This window comes from Ambystoma mexicanum, chromosome 4p (genome assembly GCF_040938575.1).
Source record: "Ambystoma mexicanum isolate Mex_15411 chromosome 4p, UKY_AmexF1_1, whole genome shotgun sequence".
NCBI lineage: Eukaryota > Metazoa > Chordata > Amphibia > Caudata > Ambystomatidae > Ambystoma > Ambystoma mexicanum.
Window position 1 is genome coordinate 373,896,484 of NC_090927.1, and position 19,351 is coordinate 373,915,834.

Below are 19,351 nucleotides of genomic sequence, written 5' to 3' on the forward strand. Positions count from 1 at the left end.
GTCAGCCCACCCCCACAACTTCTGGCACTCACCAAAGCCCTAGAACAAAAGCTGGGGGTATACTAAGAGTAAGTATTGTATACAAATAATACTCAGCTCCTTCCCCTATCTAACCCAGGCCAGTCTATGTGCAACCAGCATGCCCCCACAGCTATGCTTTCTCTGCCCTGAATAATCAGGTCAGCAGCTTTATTATACCGACATTGAGGGATGTTGCCCATACAGCCAGTTAGAAATGCTTTTTGATACAAGCAGATTGTGCTCCAATTCCCCGCTTCCGTACAGTGAGCCAGATCTCCACACTCCTCTCCTTCACATATCCAACCATTCCCCATTGAGTGATTATCTACTGGCCATTAATTACATTTTCAGAGGGAGTTGTATCAGGACTCAATGCAGATGTTTGAATTCAAAACATGTATCTGGAGGTCCAATCACCCCTCCCCCACCTATTGCAGCAACAGTGTTGCAGCAGTAGAAACACATTGGGCCTCATTACACGGTTGGCAGTAGGGATTTACCGGTACCGGTAAAATACCGGTACCGGTAAATCCCTACCGCCTTACTACGAGGTCCCTTTGCGGGTTGGGGGATTTAACGCCTGCTTTTTGCAGGCGTTAAAATCCAACCCGCTAAGGGACCTCGGACCTAATTACGGCACCGCAAAATTGCGGTGCCGTAATTAGCGCCTTCCCCATTCCCATAGAGCCCTATGGGACAGAAATGGGAATGGGGAAGGGCAATGGTGGAAAGGGGATTTACCGCCCCTCCAACCTTGGAATGGGGCGGTAAATCCCCTTTCCGCCAAGGCGGTGCCGGTATTTTACCGGCATGAGCCATGGCGCTAATAGCGGGTAATGAAGCCCATTGTTTGTTCTCAACATTACACTGCCAACGCACTGTAGTTCCACCAAAATGGTCTGGAAAAGTACTTTCCAGATTCTGGTTCATGGCTGGTGCCTGCACAAATGAATTACATGGGTGTGAAACTACCTCACCCTCTGGCAGGGTTCACATGCCTTCATTTTATGTTCTGAGGTGACATGTGCAGTTCATATGGGATTCAGGAAGGTCCCCCACTGCATGTGTCTCAGTGGTTATCATGGCACACACTCAAAACTTGTAAGGCAAGGGAAACTGTGCTTGCGTTCCTAAGCAGCCCATTGAAACGTAAAGAAATAACACATTGGTCTATCATCGCCACTAGATTGTACTTTAAAGGGAAGGTGTAGTTCTTAATTCATGGTCACTAACATGTTATTATGTTTCTATCTAATGGGTTGACTGCTGGCTTTTGGGTTACAAAATTAGGTGAAAATGAGTCTTGTATTACTTTTTAGGGGTCTAAGGGAAAATGCAGTAATTGATAGCTGAATTGAATGCGTGTTGCTTGATGGTGTAACCAAGTTTTCAGAACGACTTCATGATCAGAACATGGGACTATCGTTTGAGATGTCCCCATCAGTGGGGTGTTTCATGATGATCTCCAGAGCATGGGAATTTCTGTGTGTGAGGTCATAGACCCAAAAAGCTATGCTGCTCCTGAATTGTTTTGTCATCTTGTCAGTGGAGGAGTCTAAATGAAGTTTGATGTCTCGTAAAATCAGAATAGTTGGATGTAGCCAGAGGACAGGTACGGTCATCTGGCCATGTCTAAATTCATATGGGGTTTTAGCTGGGGAGACAATATGCCACTAATCAGGTTCTAGATGTTTTGTTGTAAATTATGCATGTGCATGTTATTGATAGTGGTGCTGCTGTTTGGGTTTTGTAGGGTAGGAAGGTGACCATGTATGTGTCAGGGTGAATTAGAGCCACAGCACCTGTAGGTCTATTAGATATATTGCTAGTCTGAATATATCACTTTTGTAGCAGGAAGTTATTGGGCCTCATTACAGCCCTGGCGCTAATGGGTTAACAGCGCTGTAAAAGGCTTCGGTGCTGTTAACCCATTAGCGCCTGATAACGAGGTCCATTTGCGGGACCCAACCTTAACGGCTGGTCTACACCAGCCGTTAAGGTAGGGACCCGCAAAGGGACCTTGGTGCTAAGTACGGTACCGCAATTTGCTGTACCGTACTTAGCGCCTTCCCCATTCACATTGAGCCCTATGGGGCAAAAATGGGAATGGGGAAGGGCCATGGAGGAAGGGGGAATTACCACCCCGCCAACCTTGTAATGGGGTGGTAATTCCCCCTTTCTCCATGGCGGAGTCGGTAAGTTACCGGCATGGACCATGATGCTATTAGCACCATGGTTTTCCACCTGGGTCGTAATGAGGCCCATTGAGTCTGTTTTCTGTGACTCAGAAATTGCAATATCAAGAATGCTAATCTCGAGGTAATCAGCAGCATTTTTACGGACTGCAGTGTTTTTCAATAGTTGCTATTGCACTTATGGTGCCTATAGTTATTGTATTGTGTTGTTTGTGGGCCTTGGTAAGACTGCCATGTTTGAGATGTTGTTGCTAGTGCCCTCATGCAGCCTGCATTGGATTCCTTTGCTTCTATTAGACGTGTCGGTTTGCAGGTGAAGGGAATGTTCCCTCTTAACTCCAGCGGTGTTAGTATAAACTGTTATTTCGGTGAGATTAGAGGTAAGGGGGCTATTTTGTGTCGTAGTGTGTTGGAAGGTACGTAGATATTTTATTTCGTGTTGGGATGATAGTGGGCAGAGCCAGAATATTTGGCCTGGAACATAATAATGCCATTGTTAAGGAGATGGATCATCATCATTGTTGTTTTGGCATTGGCACTGGTGGTTTACGAAATGAGAGAGTATGTTATCTGTCTCCTAAACTGTAAAAATAAAAAAGGTTATATAGTAACATTTCTGTGACCCATTCTTTCAGATCTTCTAATTTTCCTTTTTTTCATTTGTTCCTGCCACTTTCTAGGGATGTCCCCTGCAGAGATAACAATGAATCTGTTGTAATAGGTTTGGGATCTCGTTAGGGTAATCTGTTCATTGCTTGAGTTGCCTGCCCTGGATACCAATGAAATGTAGTAACAACAAAGGAATATACAGATAAGGTTGAAGACGCTGGCTCTCTTGAGGTCATTTTCAGTAGGGGGTGAGCCCTAGGTGGATGCCTGACATAAGATGGTCTTGTCAGAGTAAATATTATAGTCCATGTTGGTCTCTCTCCTATGATATGCTCAGCCAATTGCCCTGAACTGATGACTGGCCATCTGGCCTTTGATAGAGTCCTGAAGAACTGGTTGTGTCCAGAACTGCTGTGGTATCAGTAACGCTCGCAACCACCATTTCTGGTGGTTGCCATGGCGACTAAGGCAGAACACTATCCGGACTACAGTACGCAGCATCCTCCGCGGCACGTCACATACAGCTACGCAACTCGTCAGCAATGCAGAAGTCTGTTGAGATTGCCTTCTACTTAATGGATTGAAGAGGATGGAGCGGTACTTCTGAAACATACATGTGCGTAGAAGTGGTCCCATTTTCTTGTCCTGTTTCTATTCTTGTTTCTTAGACCTTGACTGTGTTGTGGATACTCTTTGTCTTGCCCTACTGATTTTCAGTTGGATTTCCTGGCTTCTGACTTGGACTGCTACTTGTTTTCCGTTTGCTCTGCTGATCTGTTGCTGGATTTTGTGGCCTTGACCTGAATTGCTATCAGATTCCCTTGGCTTCACAGGACTTTGGATTATTATTATTGATTATTGGTTTTTGGACTGCCTTGCCCTGTGTTTTCTGGATTGTATTGAATCTTAGACTTTTTCTTGTGACTTTCCTTCCTACCTCATCTTGTGGCCCTACTTTTTAGTCCTCGTTCCATTGGGACTTAGCCTCTGCTTCATTGGATAGTTCCAGTCCTATCTGGCTTTCCCTTCCTTGGTCCTTTCAGATCTCGTTCCTTCATCTTCACGCCACTTCAGAAAAAGGAAGGGATGGGGAGTTGGCTCCATTGTGATCATGTGGTATCATTGGGGCCCTGTAGTAACATACTGTTACTTTTATTGCAGTCTAGAGTGAGTAGAATCGTTATCTCCCGACCTTTCAGCCGAGCCATCTGCCATCCTGTGTTGGTAATCACGGAACGATGCTCTCGGGAGGACAGTCAATCTTCGAGTCCCAACCCCTCTTGTGGACGAACACCAGGGTCTGACAGGTTGTTCCCATAGTTTGTAGCCCATCCATATAAAACATCTTAACATAGCATATTTTTGGATTACAATAAAAGGGCCATATTACCTCATTACTGAACTTGATCCACATTCGTCTGGTCAAGCTGAGAATCAAATTCTAAAGTGACTGCACTGCATAGCGCTCAGCATACCAAAACACCCCAATATCTAGGGAAACTTCAACTCCCAAACCACATTACAAGAAACCTATATTTTGCCTCCTAAAACAGACTATCATTCTGATCATTACGCTACAAACATCTTAATGATAGTTACTTACCAGTTCAATCCAAACCACCACGCCTATCTGCCACCTCCATGCTGTAGTTGGAAATGATCACAAAGACCTTTCAAAGCACTTCTGCCAAATGTATGGATTAGACTTCCACCTGATATCGTACTCATTCCACTTTCATCTGCTCTGCTTAAACCCCATCAAATCCCCTTCCCCACAGCTAATGCACCCTGGATCCTGAAGGAGCCATGAGCACTTACAAAAACAGCATACAACATTTGGTATATAATGGATAATAATTGTTTTTTAAAACTATATATTTTTTAGTAATTATTTTCATCTGCTGACTGTATTCCATCTCCTCATTTTTCATGTCATATTGATCAGACATGGTTGGGCTAGCGTGCACTCGTTAGCTAAGGTATGGGAAAGGTGAGATACATGTGGGCGCAATTTCATTTTACATTTCAAACTCTGAACTGCTGAAATTATACAAGAATAAACTTTGCATTGCCAACGTCCCTTGAAAAAAGGTAGTGCGGTTTGCTTCCGATATTAGCCAATGAGTTGTTTAGACTGGCGAGTAATTCGTCCTACTGATAAACTTCTCCTTTAATCTTTTAGCGAAATACATTAGATGGGTATAGGGTTCCAGTATTTGACATATTTTTCAGAATCTTGCTTTTTCGAAGCCAAATATTTGAAATAGACTTATCACATGTTTACGTTCCCCGACACCATCGCCTATTCTTCAAATATTTGTTTGATACTTGCAAGGAACCGTGCAGATGAGTTATCACGTGCCGCTCGACAAACGCAACGCAAAATCATATTTAAAATGTCCATCTGGACTATTTATAAAATACATTACAGTTGCTAAAGTCCAGCTTCGTCACATTTGGTACGCGTTTAATACATACCCTGATACGAAAATAAACAAAGATAAAATAAATATATCCTGTGGATTTACCGTATGTATAAAGTGTCGTGTAGTTTTGTGAAGTGCCCATTATATATTACAAATTAGCAACATTTACGTTTGAACTTAAATCTTACATTTTTTCTTGTCTTTTGATGTTGGATTTTTTTTTTAATTTCCACATAAATACATAATTTGCTCCATCTTCAAGGCTAGACTCAGTAGGAAAGTACATTAAATATAAATACTGATATGAAAAGCTGGCCTCCTTATTTGAAAGAACATATTTCCAAAATGCGTAGTTGTAATAGCAAATCTACCGACACTTCACCGGCTGTGTTAATTAAATGCAGTGTCCATGGTTGACCCCTGCAAAGAATTCGACTACAAAAAAGATTCAAATATTTTCACTAAAGTGTTTTCAACCTACATGCAGAGGCGGGGAACAGCATTGTCTGAAAAGCATCTTATTGCCCTTTTAAATAATGTATTTTCTTAAATGTTAGTTTCATAAAAACATGCATGTAATTGACTCTGTCCGGAACACCAGGCAACACGCAATTTTGATTGACATTTTCAACAAAATGTTTATTTTCAAATGAACATGTTAACGTTTCAACGTTATTCATCTGCACATTTTCCCATAAAATACCTAAAACTAAATTCCATTTCTATGCTTATGATTTGGTCAATTTCTTTCCACATTTGTTATTCATGAAGAATTAACGCACATTTTCGGCTTAACAACCACTGAAAACACATTGGGCCTGATTCACAAACATGTTTAAAATGGAAAAGTACCATTTAAAACGCTTTTATAAATCAGACCCATTGCCAGTAAAAGTCACTAATTAACCCAAATATTCCTAATATTTCTAAAACAAATACCTACATCCTGCGCCACTCCGTCTCGCTCGCATAAAAGCAAAAGTGCAATTGAAAGCAGCGCATTTCCATTGAAATAGCCGTAAAGAGTGACCTGGGGCCTGATTTGCAGCGCGTTTTTCAATGGTATTGCGTCATTGTAAAGTGCTTCGGTAAATCAGGGACACGCTGTCAGCTTCAATTGCAGCTGCACTGCATACTTGTCACAGGCAATTTTATCCTCGTAGAGTATCCAAAAGCTGCATAAAAGCATAGAGTGCAGAGTATTACACCGGGCGAACTCCAGCCTGGCCAATCCCACAGAACGAGCCGAATATCCTTCTAGGATGTGTCTGTCTCGCGAGATCTGGCAGAACCACTAGGAGAGCACAATTATGGTCAAACACATGTGAGAGGTTTGGCCGGCCAATTCAAACCACTGAATATCTTGATGAGCTTCATCAGGCCAATAACAGCCCTCGAAGCTTTTGGGAGGTTTGGTGGTAGCGCCTGAGAGCATTTTGTATGTGCCTTTTCAGCATCTCATTCCTGCTTAGTGCAATTTTATTCTGCACTACCTTATGACTCATTCACTGATTTAGCGCTCTCTCTATCTCACTTCCACACACTCCTTTTCACTCTTGGTTTCATCGCTATTTCTCTTGCTCCCTTTCTCTCTGTCTCTCTCTCTATCCGTTGTATCTTGAAAGTGTAGAGAGGGGACAATTGTGCTGGTCAGAGGCGTTGCTAGGGGGGGGGCTAAGGGGGCTATAGCCCCTGGTCTTTTGGTTGTAGCCCCGGATAGAATCTCAGAAGCTACAACCAAAAGGCTAGCTAGCCCCCAGTCCCGATAGTCCCGACATTAGCGTAGCCCCGGGTCTTTTCCAGACCTAGCAACACCCCTGGTGCTGGTTATGGTTATGGCTATGGTTAAAAACAGAATAAGAGTACAGCAAAAGAGAGATCCTTTGAAGGAGCGAGGGGGCACCCTGGTATTTGGATTCATACACTGCCATTGCAAATTTTCTGTAGGGAGAACTGAGCAGGAGGTGAATGTTCCATGTGGGAGGTGCTGTGGTTCTGACAGACCACGTGAGGGACGAAAGGGCCAGGATGAATGGACTATAAGTGTTTGCCGTTTACTGTTTTCTTTTGTATTCATGTTTTCTGAATACTTTAACAAATGTGTGGGTTAACCACTGCCAACCAATCATTAGACAGCAAACATAATTAATAATTGCCTTGGTACTAACAGAATAAATAGATAATTTGTTTTGGTCTGCACATGGTTCTTAACAAGAAGGAAGCACATTTTGGGAGACAGAATTGTATATATTTGTGGCCAAAGAAACTCTTTGAAAAAATATATTAAATTGTACTAATTTTGTAGTTAGACACTTTAAAATGTTGCAAAGTTCATCTCCAATGGTCTGTCTCAGCATACACTGTAGTCATAATATAAAGGTCACACTTATTTTACTGAGCAAAGCACATTAGCAAAATCTAGAATAAACGTATCAAATTAATTTTTGATTGGAGAATATCATTTCATGATGGGCAGTCTGGAAAACCCATATTGCACTCTTATGGAATACCCTTAGAGAGAACAGAGAAGGGGTCAAATAGCACCAACGAGGATGTGTGACCGCTGTGCACAAAATCAAAGAACATTTTGAGACCATCAGAATGACCACCGACCTGCAAATTTGACAAGTACATATAAGGAAGATTGGACGCTTGAATCAATTAACACATAATACTCATTGGGATTGCTGATCATTTCATTTTTCACAACACTCATCCTAACATAAAAGTGCTTCTAACCTTGAACCTTGCAGGCTCATTCTAAAAGCCTAAGGGCCCGATTCCTGTAATAAACTGCGTAGGAAAAAGGGGACTTGTGCAGGAAATCAGGTGCAAATCCCTGTTCATCGATTAATGGAATCGAATGCGCTGTACTTGAGTGGAGTTTCGCAGGCTCGGCACGCCTGTGCGAGCCATCAAGGGCCTTGCACGAGACTCCAGGCAGGTTGTGGGCAAGGCCTGCACAGAGGGCGGATACTTGGGCAGAACACGGAAAATGGGGAATAACTTGTTCAAAAGGGGGCGTGATGAGGAACGGCCTACAGGCAGCCCCCCGCATGATCACAACAGTTCAGGTAAAAGCAAATTCATGTATTTGGCCACGGAAAAAACCAACGCACAGATCTCAAACTCTACGCCACCCAAAAGCAGGCATATGTACTTGCCTGGTGGATGCACAAATATGGAGGTGCATTTGCATGTCGGATTGAGGGGTGCATGCAAGCAGATGAGGTTCTGATCGTACTTTTGGGGATACGGACACAGCGTAGCGCGGTGCAGTAACAGTTTACCGGCTTCACACACAGGTTTTTACGAGTTAGGATTAATGCTGTGCATGTTGTTGGGGTGCCAGTGACAATCACGGGGGACCTTGCACAGAGTCCACGAGGTGCAGGGCTATTTGCGGCGAACCATTGGCACTGATTTCAGGGAGCATGCATTGGCCTCTGGAGTGCACACAAATGTGGCGGTTTGTAGCTGTTTTTTCTCTGCCTGTGGTTGTGTCGCAACCGTTCTGGCCGCGACTTGCCCATAGGGGTATAATGCACATGGAATTCCATGAAAACGCATCGCACGCAGAGTTGTATCTGAGTGCCGGCTCACGCACGCGCGTTCTCGGCACACAGGACTTGCGGGAAAAATGGGAATGATTCAAGTGGCATAGGTTACTCCTGAGGGTCCAATTGTGCAGACATATTAGTATAAGAGAGGTGGAGAGGGGAAGCCAGGTGTAGCGCAAGGATATTGGTGCATATCGAGAAGTGTGCAATGCACAGACATCCTTAAAGAATATATATAAGTCTCTGCTTGGTTCGTGAATTTTCAGAGTGTCTGATCCCTCTTTGAGAAATACCTTTTAATTTTTTGATTTTTGAATAATTTTTATCATTTGTTTTTATAAATGCCTTTCTCTTACCCTTCCTTCTTCAACCCTCAAAAAAGATACAACAATAACAAGGATTGGCAATGCCAACATTTTGGGCTTTTGTGTAGGCATGGGAAGGCACTTGCCGGACTTGCCTTAGTGGTATTAACTGGTCATTGCTGAGAGCAGGCGCAAAATGGTGCAAGTACCTGGGCATCTAATAGCAGTGCCTAGCAAATGTCTAATAGTTACACACAAGCAAAAACTGTTGCCATTGCAAATGCTTGTTTTTAACAGAACTTTAATGAGGTGCACATACATCGCTTATAAATTGAGTGGCTGAAGGCAGACATTTATAACACAGCAGCAGTGTGTTTAAAGCCACAGTTATTAGCTCTCATAAGACTGCTTTGAAAAAACCTAGCAAGCACTTTGAGTGCAAAGCTTGACGGTAAGGCTTGATTAACGCAAAATGAAAGAGTTCTTATAAGGAGTTGTTTTGGGCGTGAAGGGGCAGGAACTGGGTGGGAATGGCCATTTGGATTATCATGGCAATGGGCAGTTAAAGGGTGGGCAAATACCGAAACAACACTTTAAAGCTTTGTGTTCCTCCTCACACGCCATTTCTCCCTATCTGTACTCTAAAACATTAGTGTCGATTTATAGGTGTCTCTGCCACCTAACAGCCAAAACTAAAATGGGTATTATTTTAGCAGCAACGCCGAAAATAGATCAGATCTCTGACAGGATCATGTGGATTTATTTGGTTACATAGGCCATAGAGAAATTGATTCTTACAGAGAGCCACTTGAACTGTCTTCAAGTCACTCTCCAGGCCATCTCCGACTGCCACCCACAAAATCCCCCCCCAACACCCACCCTCTAAAAATAATCATGGCTCCAAGGATACTATGGCCAAGGAAACAGAGTATCTGCATGATATGAGGCTACAATAATACAACCATATAGAGAATGAACTATGTTCAAGAATAGAACATCCCCCCCCCTTGGCACCACAGATGCAACAGGATGGCTGTACGTGCTACAGAGGCAACATTGCCAGATAACTACCTGACCCATGTTCCAGTTTCTGTAATACTCCATCCCAAACTGCATCACGTAACACTCTCTCTACTCTGTGGCGACCCCAACGCTTTGCTAATCCATTTCTCACAAACTCTTGCTCATTAACCTGAGCACTATCTCCAACCTTCACTTCCTCCTTTCGGCACAGGTGTAGAAGTGGAGAGTTGTTCCTTTGCCACTCTGCCTCTCAATCATTCTCTCTTCCCAGTGCATGTACCTGGCCATTCACAACCTCATTGGGCTGCCTTGGGTTGTCTACGAATATTGAAGGGAATCAGCAAAATTAACTTGTTTAGTAAGGTTACAGTTGGCATTGAGGTAAAACCCTATCTATGTGGATACTGGTGTAGTTAGGGCTGAGTTTTAGTATGTTGTTGGGTGATCCGACTATGAGCAGCTCAGTCTTATCATCATTCAGGCCAATGTGCAACAAACTTGCTGTGGATTTTCTGCTGACACCCAATACCTATCATACTGGCTACCTGGATACTCTCCATTAACATATAGACACACCTTTCAACTGAATCATTCGATGAGGGATGTGGACTCGATCTCAAAAGGATCAAGAAATAATGTCCACGAGTTATCTGTCAAGTTTGCTTTGGGGTGCCCTTCATATTGGAACACAGCATCCAAAATCCACTAATTGTATAGGTGTGAGACTCATAATTTTAATCTCAGGCCATTTATAGGATACATCAACTAATATCAGGTTAAACTTCTTGTTGCCATCCCTCCTCTGCAGTGGCCCAAGAACATCAATGGCAACATATGCCCACACTGTAGCCAGAAACTGAATAGGCTTGAGTGGATACTCATGGGGTTTCAATACTTTGCTACTATTGGCAAAGAGAACAAATCCCTTTAACATTTCCCTCAATTGTGCATCCTGACCAGGCTGCCCTGTAATCAAACAGATCCCACCCCCTGCATTTCTTTCATCCGACGGTGTCTTTCATGACAGAAAGTATCTTGTTCCCTCATTAATGTAGGCAAAGCTGTACCACTTCCGTGCAACGATTTATTATGTAAATGCAGCAGTTTGTGGAACCGTGAAATAACTTTTTTCAGCTCCTCGGTGTAAAGGACAAACAACCTTGCTCAACACCCTATCAAAGTCTGCCAACCCCCTCCACTCACCCTTAATAAGCACTCCATGCTTCTGAATATTTGCGCAGCATCTACATCAGATTCCAAAAAGTATTTGACCCCCTCATTAAAACTTTTCTAACATGAATTGCCAGATCAAAAGTTGCCTTAACTGCCACATGATGTGATATGATAGATTATTTATAACGCACTTAATACCCAGAGGTTTCTAAGCGAGGATCCGGGATCGAACCTGTGTTCCCCCACATCGTCTTGCTTCCAAGGCGAGCAGGTTGCCCCTAAGTTATCCTCCCGAGACAATACCCAGAGGTTTCTAAGCGCGGACATGTTGTATGGTATAGGCATGTCTCTGCACGATGGCAAATTATTGAATAAGAACCATCTTGTCCTTTGCCAGTGAAAACATCACTTACAGCTTACAAAAATCCACACAGCAGAAGCAAAGCTTACTGCACTTAAAGTTCTCTTCTATAAGAGTGTTGATGTGTTGATCAATCTATCTAATAAGAAGAACAACAGAGATTCAAAGGACAACCAATCCATGCTACAGCAGGATTTCGAATAGATAGAAAGGCCAAATGTTGACACTAAGGTTCTAGGTGAGATAATTTCATCTAATGGATGTATTTTAACATTATTCAGGAATCTACTCAAATTGTATATAAATGATCCAAATTGCATGTGTGTGTCTTGTCAATACCTCTGCATGAAAATAACAAGAAATAAATGTTTCGGTCATAAAAAAAGAATAGAAGGAGCACACACCAGAGTGTTGAAATGTGTGACATATCACAAAATCAGTTCTTATTGTCCTGAAGTCGTGTCATGTCTGTCCTGGATCATGATCAAATGCAAAATTGCAATTTTCCAAATTATTTTTCTTTCATGGTAATCACAACAACTGGATATTATGTGATCCCGACAGAATATCATGCAAGAAAAAATATTTTTCCAAAATAGGGAATTAATTTATACAAACACAATTCAGAATTATCTCTAACTGTGAGAGCACGCTGTCAGTATTTCAAAAACACTTAAACTGTGTAAGTTAACTTAGTTTATCATAAAGTACTACAATGTATAGCACCCCTTATTTAATCCCTGTACAGCCTATTAACAGTGTATTGGGATGTACCACATCAACAAAGTGCGTAACTTCTCATTCCACACTTAGGAAACTGCTCAAAATACCTGAGAAATTGGCATTGCCAATATACCAAGCGCGGATCACTGAGTGGATTACGAGTGGTGTATTGTGGTCTATGCTGGCTGCAGTCTTCTTTCCTGCTTCATTATTGGAGGTGGAGCTTTGTTTGTCTGAACACTACTATAACCCTGACTTCAGTGCCAAGCAATGCACAGAGCACTGAGTGAATTGTGAGAGATCTATTGTTGTCTATGCTGGCTGCAATCTTCTTTCCTGCTTCAGTATTGGAGGTGGCGCTTTGCTTGTGTGGATACTGCCATAACCGCGACTTCAGTATGAAGCACTGCGTGGAGCACTGAGTGGATCGCAAGTGGTCTATTGTGTGCTATGCTGGCTGCCTTCTCCTCTCCTGCTTCATTATTGGAGGTGGAGCTTTGCTTGTGTGGACACTGCTATAACCCTGACTTCAGCGCAAAGCTCTGTGCCGAACACTGAGTGGATCGCGAGTGGTCTATTGGTGTCTATGCTGGCTGCAGTCTTCCTTCCTGCTTCATTATTGGAGGTGGAGCTTTGCTTGTGTGGAGACATGCTTTAAATCCGACTTCAGCATGAAGCACTACGCAGAGCACAGAGTGGATCGCAAGTAGTCTATTGTGGTCCATTGGAGGCTGAGAGGTTGAGGGGTCCGGCTGTCCTCTGTCTATCAAAGACTGCAAAGGTAAGCTTGGCTGACTGCTGTATTCTTTTTCTGTGGGAAGAAAACAAGAAAAACAACTATGCCGGGCAAAGCGTCAAGCAAGCCGCAGAACTATAATCTAAGGAAGCCGAAACATTATGGGCAGATCAATGGATATAAGCAAAGCTCCCATCTGGAAATGGCCCAAGCAACTTTAGAGGGGGGAGGTAATAAATGTGGAAAAATCTGTGACTTGTGCATCCCCCCCATAGGCCGCTGCTTCTGATAGTAGTAAAATGACTACGTACTTTAAAGCAGGTAAAAAGCCTGACCAATTGACAACGGTAGCAGGGATTGAGCATAATGTGGACTCTGGGCCGGAAGGGCCGGAAGGGTCTTATAATACACAACAAGCCCACCAAGACCATCAGCTATTGCTGTGAGATATTGATAACAGTTGTGTTATTCACTGTGCAACAGGGGAAGTAAGGCAAGCATCTGATGTGAATGGCTTAAGGCACAGTGATGTTGCCACACAGCAGAGGCTTTCTGTTAGCCCCAACCTGCAACCAACGTCTTTGATCCGCGCCATGGCAGATTTGGGTAGTGGTGCGATTGATGTTAATTTTACTAACACCAGTCAAAACACAACAGCAGGAACATGGGTGGCAGAAAACAACAAAGTTGTCCATTCTGCAACAGAAATCCTATTAATACTATGTGGGTGTATCAACGAGGATGTTATCAATCAGGGTGCAGCCCTTGAGCTTTTGAACGTGGCGTGGAATGTTAAAAACCAAAAGTCCACTGATCAGGATAGAACCCCTTTGCCCCATGTGGAAGAAAGTTGGACAGTGGAGAGTAACGATGTGATGATTATTGGAACACAGGAAGTGATTTGTGAAACTGAGCCTGCAGCTACTTTCCGCTTATCCCCATCAGGTTACCTTACCCACAAGCAGTGGCACTTAAGAAAGCACAAGCTTTTGGCTAAAACTGGTGAAACTAAGAAGTTAGCGGTGAGCATGTTTAATCTTCAGGAGGTTCTGTTGAACCCCACTATCATTGCAGTGGCACCAGTAATTACAAAATCAAAGAAAGGTAAGGAAGGAAGGGTAGGAATCTCAATGGAAAAAAAGCAAGGAGACATCGTCTACTTTTACAATTGGAGCTATATTTACTGACAGAACAGGAAAAGCGCTCAATGGCTCAGCATTGCTCAAATCATTTGTTAAGATCTGTGCACTATGCATTCTGAACTCATCAAAACTTGACTTCGTAGAACCATTGGTAAAAGCAGGGGGCATATTGACTAGGGTGCATGTTTCTTACCCTCCACGGCATCCCTGATATGGGCTCAAGTGGATTCTACAGCGAGTACCAGTAAAGGCTCAAGAGTTATTACTGAGAAAGAGAGGGTACTCTCCCCAACTAAAAGAAGGTTTAATTCCGGCACAAGACACACTCCCCTGAAGAATGTCCTACATTTTTGTATGATTAGGGCAGAAACTTGTACAAGTCGGGTTTTTGAAAGACACTAACAGGAAATAAGCTGAAAATAGTGAGACATGGGAATCAGAGTGTAATTTTTATACACATTAGTGATCCTTGAGAAATTATTGTAACATCATGCACTTATGGTGTTTCTATTTGTGTGGTTTTAACATATTGTCAGGGTAATTCATAGAATTTCGCAGAAAAGTGTCGCAAGCGGCTGGCGCAGAGTGTCCGCGTGCGATTGTCTGCGCCAGGCACGTGCGCTAAAACCGATTTCCGCGCACAGCGTATTCATGGATTTCAGGCTCCCAAACCAGCCGTGGCGCAGAGTATCGCAGCGACCCTGCAGCAGCGCCAGTAACGCCCCCAAGAACGCCCTCGCGCAAGGAAAAGCCATCAAAATCGCTAAATCATCGCAAAGGGCTGCGCTAACCCTGGACCAGTCTACAGGGCTGCCAAACAAGGAACGCAAAGCGGGTAACGTGCATATCAGGGGTACGCGTGAAGTTATACACGCGATTAGCCAGGGTACGTGTATTACAGGGGTACGGGAAGTTCTACACGCGATTGGCCAGGGTACGTGTATTACAGGGGTACGGGAAGTTCTACACGCGATTGGCCAGGGTACGTGTATTACAGGGGTACGCGTGAAGTTTTACACGCGATTAGCCAGGGCACGTGTATCACAGGGCTACGCAGGAATTATCACACGCGTTTTGGCTGGGTACGTGTATTACAGGGGTACACGGGAAGTTCTACACGCGATTCGGCTGGGTACGTGTATTACAGGGGTGCGCAGGAATTCTCACATGCGATTTGGCCAGGTACGTGTATTACAGGGGTGCGCGGGAATTATCACACGCGATTTGGCTTGGTACGTGTATTACAGGGGTGCGTGGGAAGTTCTACACGCGATTGGCCAGGGTACGTGTATTACAGGGGTACGTGGGAATTATCACATGCGATTTGGCTGGGTACGTGTATTACAGGGGTACACGGGAAGTTCTACACGCGATTCGGCTGGGTACGTGTATTACAGGGGTGCGCGGGAATTCTCACACGCGATTTGGCTTAGTATGTGTATTACAGGGGTGCGCGGGAATTCTCACATGCGATTTGGCCAGGTACGTGTATTACAGGGGTGTGCGGGAATTATCACACGCGATTAGGCTGGGTGGGTCCTCACAGGTGTTCCCTGTACACCCTCCACGGCCCCTGCAGGCAGCCCACAAAACAGGGGACTACCCTGCACACCTGCTCATGTCCCCCTGCACCCCCACCCCCCAGCAGTGCAGGGGCAGCCTCCACCAGGCCCCCACCCATGTCTCTCACCACCCCCACCCCCCAGCCACCAGGGGCAACCTCCACCAGGCCCCCATCCATGTCTCCCACCACCCCCACCCCCCAGCAGTGCAGGGGCACCCTCCACCAGACCCCCACCAATGTCCCCTATCACCCCCACCCCCCTGCCACCAGGGGCACCCTCCACCAGGCCCCCGCCCATGTCCCCTATCACCCCCACCCCCCAGCAGTGCAGGGGCACCCTCCATCAGGCCCCCACCCATGTCCCCTATCACCCCCACCCCCCTGCCACCAGGGGCACCCTCCACCAGGCCCCCATCCATGTCTCCCACCACCCCCACCCCCCAGCAGTGCAGGGGCACCCTCCACCAGGCCCCCACCAATGTCCCCTATCACCCCCACCCCCCTGCCACCAGGGGCACCCTCCACCAGGCCCCCATCCATGTCTCCCAACACCCCCACCCCCCAGCAGTGCAGGGGCACCCTCCACCAGGCCCCCACTCATGTCCCCCATCACCCCCACCCCCCTGCCACCAGGGGCACCCTCCACCAGGCCCCCACCCATGTCTCCCACCACCCCCACCCCCCAGCAGTGCAGGGGCACCCTCCACCAGGCCCCCACTCATGTCTCCCAGCATGCTACGTGTATTTCAGGGGTGCGCGGGAAGTCCCACTCGCGAATAGCCTGTGCGCGTGTATTTCAGGGGTGCGCGGGAAGTTCCACACGCGAATAGCCTGGTCGCATGCATTTCAGGGGTGCGCGGGAAGTTTTACATGCGACTTCAGCAGGGTACGTGTATTTCAGGTATGCGCGGGAATTCTCACACGCGATTTGGCTTGGTACGTGTATTACAGGGGTGCGTGGGAAGTTACACACGCGATTAGGCTGGGTGGGTCCTCACAGGTGTTCCCTGTACACCCTCCACGGCCCCTGCAGGCAGCCCACAAAACAGGGGACTACCCTGCACACCTGCTCATGTCCCCCTGCACCCCCACCCCCCAGCCACCAGGGGCAGCCTCCACCAGGCCCCCACTCATGTCACCCTGCACCCCCATACCCCAGCCACCAGGGGCAGCCTCCACCAGGCCCCCACTCATGTCACCCTGCACCCCCACCCCCCAGCCACCAGGGGCAGCCTCCACCAGGCCCCCACTCATGTCACCCTGCACCCCCATACCCCAGCCACCAGGGGCAGCCTCCACCAGGCCCCCACTCATGTCTCCCACCACCCCCACCCCCCAGCCACCAGGGGCAGCCTCCACCAGGCCCCCACTCATGTCACCCTGCACCCCCATACCCCAGCCACCAGGGGCAGCCTCCACCAGGCCCCCACTCATGTCTCCCACCACCCCCACACCCCAGCCACCAGGGGCACCCTCCACCAGGCCCCCACTCATGTCTCCCACCACCCCCACCCCCCAGCAGTGCAGGGGCAGCAGGCAGTCGGGCAGCAGCAGGTGGGAGCGTGCTCGGGCTCTGGGGGGCAGTAGTTCGGCCTTCCGGGCAGGAGCGTGGTATTCCGTGTGCGTACGCGTGGCCAGCTTGGTACGAGTGATTTTGCACGTGAAAATCCTGCACGTCAGCGTGAAAACTGAGGAAAGGCCCTCAGCGCGTAAGCGCGTCTGTGACGTGACCCGCACAGGTGTTTCCCACACAGCACGTGATGACAGAGCACACGTGGAAAGACAGCACGTCAGAGTCTCATCGCGTGTGATTGGTGGAAATGGCCCTACACGCAGAAGTGACAAAGCGTGTAATTGGTGGAAATGGCCCTAGCGCGTACACGCCGCGTAAGTGACGCTGGACGTGTGGGCCTGTATAAAAGGTACGTGTAGAACACGTTTTCCTTGTACGTGCTTTTCGTGGAGAGCGAGTGGGTGAATTCTGTACTTCTTGTCGTTTCACACGCGATTTACTTCACGGCGTTTCTAGTTCGTATTCCCTGTTACCTCTGACAGCTTTTTCTCTGTTTTCTCCTTTACTGATTTACCTGGGCCTGTTCCCTCAAACAGTGTTCCCTTCTACTGTTGTCCTGTCTCCTCAGACAGCGGACAAATCTTCTTTTGGCGGGGGTGTTGCCAACCAAACGTGCTCCTTTTACACGCTCGTTTACCTGGCAGACGGTGAGTCACGCACGTATCTAACATCTGTGATAGCCCCGTGGGTAGCCTACCCCTTCAGAGGTCATTCTAGGCTGCGTGTGACACGCATACGTTCATTCTTGTGTTTCTGGGTGCCACAGCGTAGTGCAGGTTTTTCTTTCTGCACACGTGGTCTAGGAGGGGTTGCGTGCACGTCATCTCCCTTTTTTGGGCCTCCTGTGCGTTGCGTGACCCGTCATCTTTCCCCAGGGGTTACATTCAGCCTTGCTAGAGCACTAGGGTACAATTACCATCTGGTACCCAACCCCTTTGACCCCCAATTGCCCAGGACAATAGTCTACATCCACTCCCATACGCACATTAACATCAGTGCCATGGCTGGGAGGCGAGGATTCCGTAAGGGTGGCAAAGGTGGAAGAGCCACAAGTGGTGGCCGTGGTGGATCCGGTAGGGGACGTGGTCGTAACTTGCAGGGTGAGCCTGTCCCCCCATGTGTGGAGGACCAGTCACGGGCACCCATAATCCCCCCCCCCCTCCCATTGAGGCTGATGTGGCTGACACCATCCATGCTCAGCCCTTGTTGGACCAGCCCATTGTGGCACCAGACCTGGCTGACTCCATGGCTGACTTCCAGGTCAGCAGGGCTATGACACGTGCGCTGGTGCACGTTGATGCCATCATGCCACGTGGATCTGGGGCAGCAAGGTCATCTGCTGCACCAAGTAGGCAGGGCGGAGAGGCTGCAGGGGCAGCTGCGGCTCCATCCACCCCAGCCCCCACACACCCATCCAGGACAGTGTCGGTCCTAGTCCATGCTGCTGACATTCCCCCTGACACCATCACACTAGAGCTAATGCCTGCACCAACTCCCATGCTGAGTGTGCAATCCCACACTCCTGATACAGAGTCCACCAGGGCTCCTGCCCCTAGTGTCCAGAGCGGCGCAGGACACTCAGGATCACCACCACCTTCCAAGCGGAAGAGGAAGAGTGCTCGTCCGGCACAGGCTGATGCCCCAGACACGGCTACACAGTCCGGCCCGTCCAGGAAGCCCAGCTTCACGGATGACGAACTGAATGCACTTGTCGAGTATGTGTCCGGACATGACAACGAGATGGTCATTGTTGCAGGATCCAAGACCACACCTGCACAACGCCAGGCACACTGGCAGACCGTTGCGGACATCGTAAGTGCCCTTGGAATTGTGAGGCGCACAGCCAATGATTGCTATAAGCGCTGGAATGACCTAAAGCGCAGGGCAAAGAGTAAGCTGGCCTCAAGTCATGCCGCAACTCTAGTGACTGGAGGTGGGTC